A 6,505-nucleotide genomic window follows, 5' to 3' on the forward strand; every position below is an offset into this window, starting at 1 on the left:
CCAATTGTGGCCATTTGAATTTGTTATGATTTTTCTCATCATCACTGATCCGGGGTGACCTAGCCTGTTATGCCAAAGAGTGAACTCTTCTTTGAGTTCTTTGTTCATCACGGCATTAGCCTCAACCAGACTAGTCTTAACATAGTAAAGTCCAGTCCCACATGCTGGTATAGTCTCAAGGACTCTTTATTGCCTTGGGTGATATTATAAATCTGAAGAAATTTTTTATTTCCTTCACCCTTGGTTTCAATATGAAAACCATTAGTCTTATGTCTTTGAAACTTAACAAGCTCCTATTAGAGCTAGGTGAGTACAATGCATCATCTATCTCTAGATGTGTACCATTAGGCAATAAAATGCATGCTTGGCCGCAGCTCGATTAGATTAGCTGTACCAGCTATGGTTGTGATGTCGCTGTTTTATTAATCAGATTTATGAAGTATCGTTTGTCTCTCAGGATGGTATGGTTGGTGCCACCTGCCTACCACAAATGAGTCCATTCCACTTTTCATTCTTCAAAAGACAATACATATAATTAATAATAATTTTTTTTTTATGTATGGTATAAATATATATTGATTTATATACTTAATATATATTTATAATTCTTGAAGAATTTATTTTGGTATATAATCGGTTTATATATATATTTTTTTTTCTTTTTATTTTTACGATTTATATATATATATATATATATATATTTTTAATATACGATTATATATATATATTTTTATATACGATTTATATATATATATATATATATATATATATATTTTTTTTATGTATGTTTTTTTTTTTTTCTTTAGGCGTAAGAATATATATATATAAATAATTTAAAAAAATTTATTAATGCATAATATAATGTTTAACACCAAAAACCAAACATAAAAAAATAAAGAAAAAAAAAACACCAAAACCGGGGGAAAAATAAAAAAAACTATGGAATTTTAATTCTTATTTCGCAATGTCTCAAGTTTGAAACTCCATCTCGGTATCTTGGGTTGATCCTTCCTCTTTGTTCTGGACATATTCTGTGTCCTCTTCGTCATCATCTCCTTCATATCCTGAGTCTCGAACCATATGAGCTTCCGGTTTCTCTGTTAGACTTTTGATATAAAGTTCACATAGGTGCTTAGGAGTACGGCAGTTCTTTGCCCAATGGTTCCCCATACCACAACGATGGCACCGATCAGTCTTGATCTGAGGTTTAAACGACACACTACGGCCACGACCACGACCACGGCTGAAGCCTGGTGTGTTCCCGCGACCACGTCCCCGCCGTGTGCGTTAAACGGCCACCTTGTCCCCTACCTCTACCACGGAATGAGCCGGGTTGATTATTATGGTGGACAAGGTTACTCATTCTTTGCTCTATAGCAAGTTTAGAGATGTCGTGTAATGGAGCCGTTCCGAGGCCTCATCTCACTCGTTTTTCATTAATAGTTCATTATTGGCTTCAGCCAACAAGAGACATTCGATCAACTCAGTGTATGTGGTGAACTTTCTTCTCTCGTATTGCTGTTGCAATACCATGTTACTTGAATGCATCGTCGAGAAAGTCTTATTAAGCATCTCGAGCTCAAGAACTTTTTCACCACATAATTCCATCATGGAAACAATTTTAAAAAGACAGAGTTGTACTCGTCTACTGTTTTATAGTCCTGAACCTCAAGTGTTTCCAGTCATATTGAGCCCTTGGAAGCATCACCGTTTTCTGGTGGTCATAACGTCGCTGTAAAGCGTTCCAAAGGTCCAATGGATTTTCCGTGGTTCTGTACTGAGTTTTCAAACTCTCTTGGAGATGATGGCGTATTATATAAATAGCACTGTATCGATCTTTATCATTGGACTTATTTTCACTGATGATCGTATCACCAAGTCCTTTGATCGTAGCATGATCCTTGCATCAAGTGCCCAATCAAGATAATTTTCACCATTGCTTTTCAAAGCGGAAGTCAAGATTTGCCAATTTGGACATCTGAAAAAATTTATTTCCCCCATTAGATATAATAATCATACGATAACATATATATAAAATTCCAAAAAAAAAAACGAATTATGCATGATAACAATATGCATGGTCAAACGAGCTATGCATGGTCAACAAAAAAAATAGAGTAATATTTATATATGCAAACGAGATATATACGAAAAGCATTATATTATGTTCGCATATCCGATTAGTTTCAAAAACAAACAAACGGACGAGTGATGAGCTTTGACCAAATTAGCAAAACGATATGTATATGTAATACAGTATGAGCGAACAGAGCAAGCAAGCAAAACAGAGTAAGAGAGCAAAACAGAGCAAGCGAGCAGTATGCATTTCAAAACTTAATCATGCGCGGTGATTCAAAATATGTAAGCAGAGCAAACAAGCTATGCAATAATACTAATCAGTCGAGATGATACGGAACAGAGCATGATATATATAGGATGTACGGTTTGCATCAGGTTAATATATATATGAAACGCAAGCTTGAACAGAGTAATATACATATTGGGTTCTGGTTATGGAGTTATGCTGTGATATGGCTTATGATGTGTTGTGATGATGTGTTGCGTTCGGGGTTGTACGGAGATTTGAAACCTTCTGGTGTTATGCTGTGTTATGGCGCCATCGACAGGCGGGCGACCATATTTTCTGTGCCCTTTTGCATGTTTTCTATTTTGAAAATAAATATTTGGTATTTGGAAATGTACTTACTTTCGGTACTTCGGTTTCGAGCCGGTGATTCAAGGAGCCATCGTATTTCGCCATATATTCTCAAGACATATTTCAGACGCATCTCTTCCTTCGGGGTCGCTTCATGCCCGGGCAGTGTTTACTTCACTGGGCTTAAGTAATTCACGGCTAGTGGTTCCTATCCCGCCGTAGCTTCGAGTGCTCCTTCTATCCTGGAGCCTATATTTTGGTACATACTCGTCATTGCATATATATACGCGTGTATGTTCAAAATGGCGTCTGCCCCGTCATATGACTGGCTTGCTTGTTTGTGAGAGTGTCATAGACGTATATTGGTTGCAGGTTTACCCCCAGACGGATGGTTTGTATATTATATGTTTTGGGCTGCTAGCATCTAGGCCTTATCGCTTTCGATATATGTAAACACAGGCTGTTATTTGGGAGTTCGAGACGTGTTCGTTGGGCTGCTTGATATTTACCTGTGATAAGCTGGCACAAGGCTATGGTGATTCGGCTTGATCTAACGCGTCAGGCGTTCAATCTCGGCACTCAGTCACCACGCCACGGGTCAGACATCCACAAACAAAAGGACGTCAGTACAAATAATGTACTGAGTATGTAAGGCATGAGGAACAACATAATAAAGATATGAAAGTAACATGAGATAAGAGAAATAACCTGTGCATTTGAATGCCTTAGAAGGCGGATGACATGCATGCTTTCCCTTAAAAAAACATTTTCATACATATACATAAGTCATATCATCATCAGATCGACCCAGCCATAATAAGGCTCGGTGTCATCATACCCGACAGTGATAGGCTCGGTGTTACCATACGCAACTGCAGCGGTGTGCACAATAGGAGTCGTACCCAGCCGACTATAGCGCGGCTCGGTGTCAGAAAATAGCTATATATATATATATAAAGCATGCATGAGAGCTCAAGAAATGTTACAACTCTATCGGAGTGATGTAGGGTCGGTATACCTCCGATTACCATTATGGAGCTAACATCATCGACATATCTCACCTTGAAGGAACAATAACTATAAGATGAGATCAACAACCACAACCAAGACCAACAATCATGAGACAAAATCAATAATCATGAGTCAAGTCAATAACATAATAAGAAGATCCAAAACATAAGCTCATACTATTTATAAGAGTGGAGTTATTATGAACATCATTTGTATATGTTCATATTGATATGATCATGCCAGAAGAAAGAAAGGAACAGCCCTAACATACCTCAAGTCTTCTAAGTAATCCAACAACAAGCTTATCACCACTAGAGCACCACTCCTATAAACAAAAATACATACGACTTGGATGGCGCTTGTATATCAATGATAACTCAATGCCAAAGTGAAATAGATAGCTTTTCCCCTATTCCTTAATCATTACCAAAAAATCCACAACTAACAAGTTACATAACAACTCCATATAATCTCTTTTAACCTCTTTAAAGATATACCATTGAGCATCCCCATATACATTTGTATACAACACTTCCTCAACATTACTATTATCCCTCGTAACAAAATTATGCTCAAAACACGCTAACAATCATAGCTCAAGTTAACTTATAATTCAAGATATTATCAAGTTCATGTTTGAACCTTTCCACCAATTTCTTTCCCTCAAATCCTAGCATAATTCCCACATAAACTCATAAACATGAAAATAAGATGAAATCTTACCTCAAGAACTCAAGAACACTTCAATTCCAAGATCACTTCACCTTGAAATACCCTCCAAAGTTTCTACAAGAAGAAGAGACAAGTCTCGACCACACTTTGAAACCCTAAGTACTTTGATCCTCACTTTGATCTTTGATTTACGCTTGGAGAAGTGTTTGAATATGTTGGGAGAGGTTTCTAGAACTTTCTTGAACTTGGGGTTATGTTAAAAATGATTTAAAATGAAGAGGGGTCTTGATATATAAAATCAAAAAATTCCACCGCCATTAAAAAATATGGCCCTTGTTTTTGGCCAAATAACATTATACGGCCAACTTTCTGGCCGTATAATGGGCCGTATTCCTCCACCTCAAAAACTATCTTCTCTGGAAATTTTTAAAATCCTTAAATACGGTCCATATCTCAAAATACGGACCATAACTCATAATATACGGTCCATATTTTATATTTCCCGGAAACAACTTTTGACGAACCTTTCCGCTTCAATTCACTTATTCTCTAATTCCTTTCGTGACTTACCAAACATGAACTTAAACCCTTATAAGCACAAGTTAAGCATGTCCAACCTCATATGACCTTGAAAACAAATCCCGGTGTCCAAAACTAACACAACTAACGTATGACGAATCTAAATGTATAAAACGATAAGGTGTAACATATATAATACATGACAAAGAAGCCTAGACTTAGCACCACGACATTCAATGCATTGAACATAAATTTTGGCAACATATCGATGCATATTAGGCCACTAAATTTCTCTTCAAGAATCCCCATGGTTTTATCAATTCCAAAATGTCCCATTAAACCCCCATCATGTGCCTCTCTCACAAAAAGTTCCCTCCACGAGCTCATGGGCACACATAGTCACATGTTCTTGCACAAGAAACCATCAAATTTTTATTAGGGAGTAGAAGATCTATCCCTAAGCCATTTTTCCCTTTCCCAATCTTCGCAGTCTTGAAAATGTTTTGCAAAGACGGGGTCCTCGGGATACAATGTCTTCAAGCTTTCAAAACCCATTAATTTGGAAAGCAAAGTATTTATCAAAACATGTTTTCAAGACAAGGCATCCGCCACTATATTGTCCGTCCTCTTTTTCTATTGGATTACATAAGGGAAAGTTTCAAGGAATTCAACCCATTTGGCATGTCGTTTGTCCAATTTTCCTTGGGTCTTAAGATGCTTGAAGGACTCATGGTCGGTCCGAATACAAACTTTTTAGGCCACAACTTATGTTGCCAATTACCCAATGCTCTAATCAAAGCATATAATTCAAGATCATAGATGTAGTAATTCAACGTTGCACCCTTAAGCTTTTCACTAAAATAGGCAATAGGTTTTTGGTATTGCATCAAAACTGCACCAATACCTACTTCACTAGCATCACATTCAATTTCAAAGATTTTATCAAAATCGCGTAATTGCAACAACAGTGCGGAACTAAGCATTTGTTTCAAGGTCTCAAAAGCCCTTGCTTGCTTCTCACCCCAAGAGATAGGTTTATCCTTTCGGATTACCTCAGTCAAGGGAGCGGCTAGGGTACTAAATCCTTTAACAAACCATCTATAGAAACTAGCCAATCCATGAAAACTTCTCACATCTCCGATGAATTTGGGAATTGGCCAATTTTTGATAGCGTCTATTTTGGATTCATCAACCTCAATGCCCCTTGAACTCACAACAAATCCCAAGAAAACAACTTCATCAACACAAAAAGAGCATTTAGGCACCTTAGCATAAATTTGTTCTTGTCTAAGCACTTCAAACACACATTTCAAATGATCAACATGCTCATCCATGGTTTTACTATACACCAAGATATAATCAAAGTAAACAACCATCAATTTGACAATAAAAGGTTTCATCACATGATTCATCGAACGCATGAAAGTACTAAGAGCGTTAGTGAGACCAAAAGGCATCACCAACAGTTACATCTCGGAAATTTCGAATTTGTTGCCTTGTGAGTAGGCTAACGTGAACTTAAGGTGATTATGAAACCCTTACGAGATTAAGGAAAGAATTAGATAGCTTAAGGTGCATACTATAAGATTTCGAAGTCATATGACTATGCGAAGTTTAGTTTGTCGAAGGAAGGAAAATCAGAGCCGT

Source organism: Lycium ferocissimum, chromosome 12, assembly GCF_029784015.1.
Source record: "Lycium ferocissimum isolate CSIRO_LF1 chromosome 12, AGI_CSIRO_Lferr_CH_V1, whole genome shotgun sequence".
Lineage (NCBI taxonomy): Eukaryota > Viridiplantae > Streptophyta > Magnoliopsida > Solanales > Solanaceae > Lycium > Lycium ferocissimum.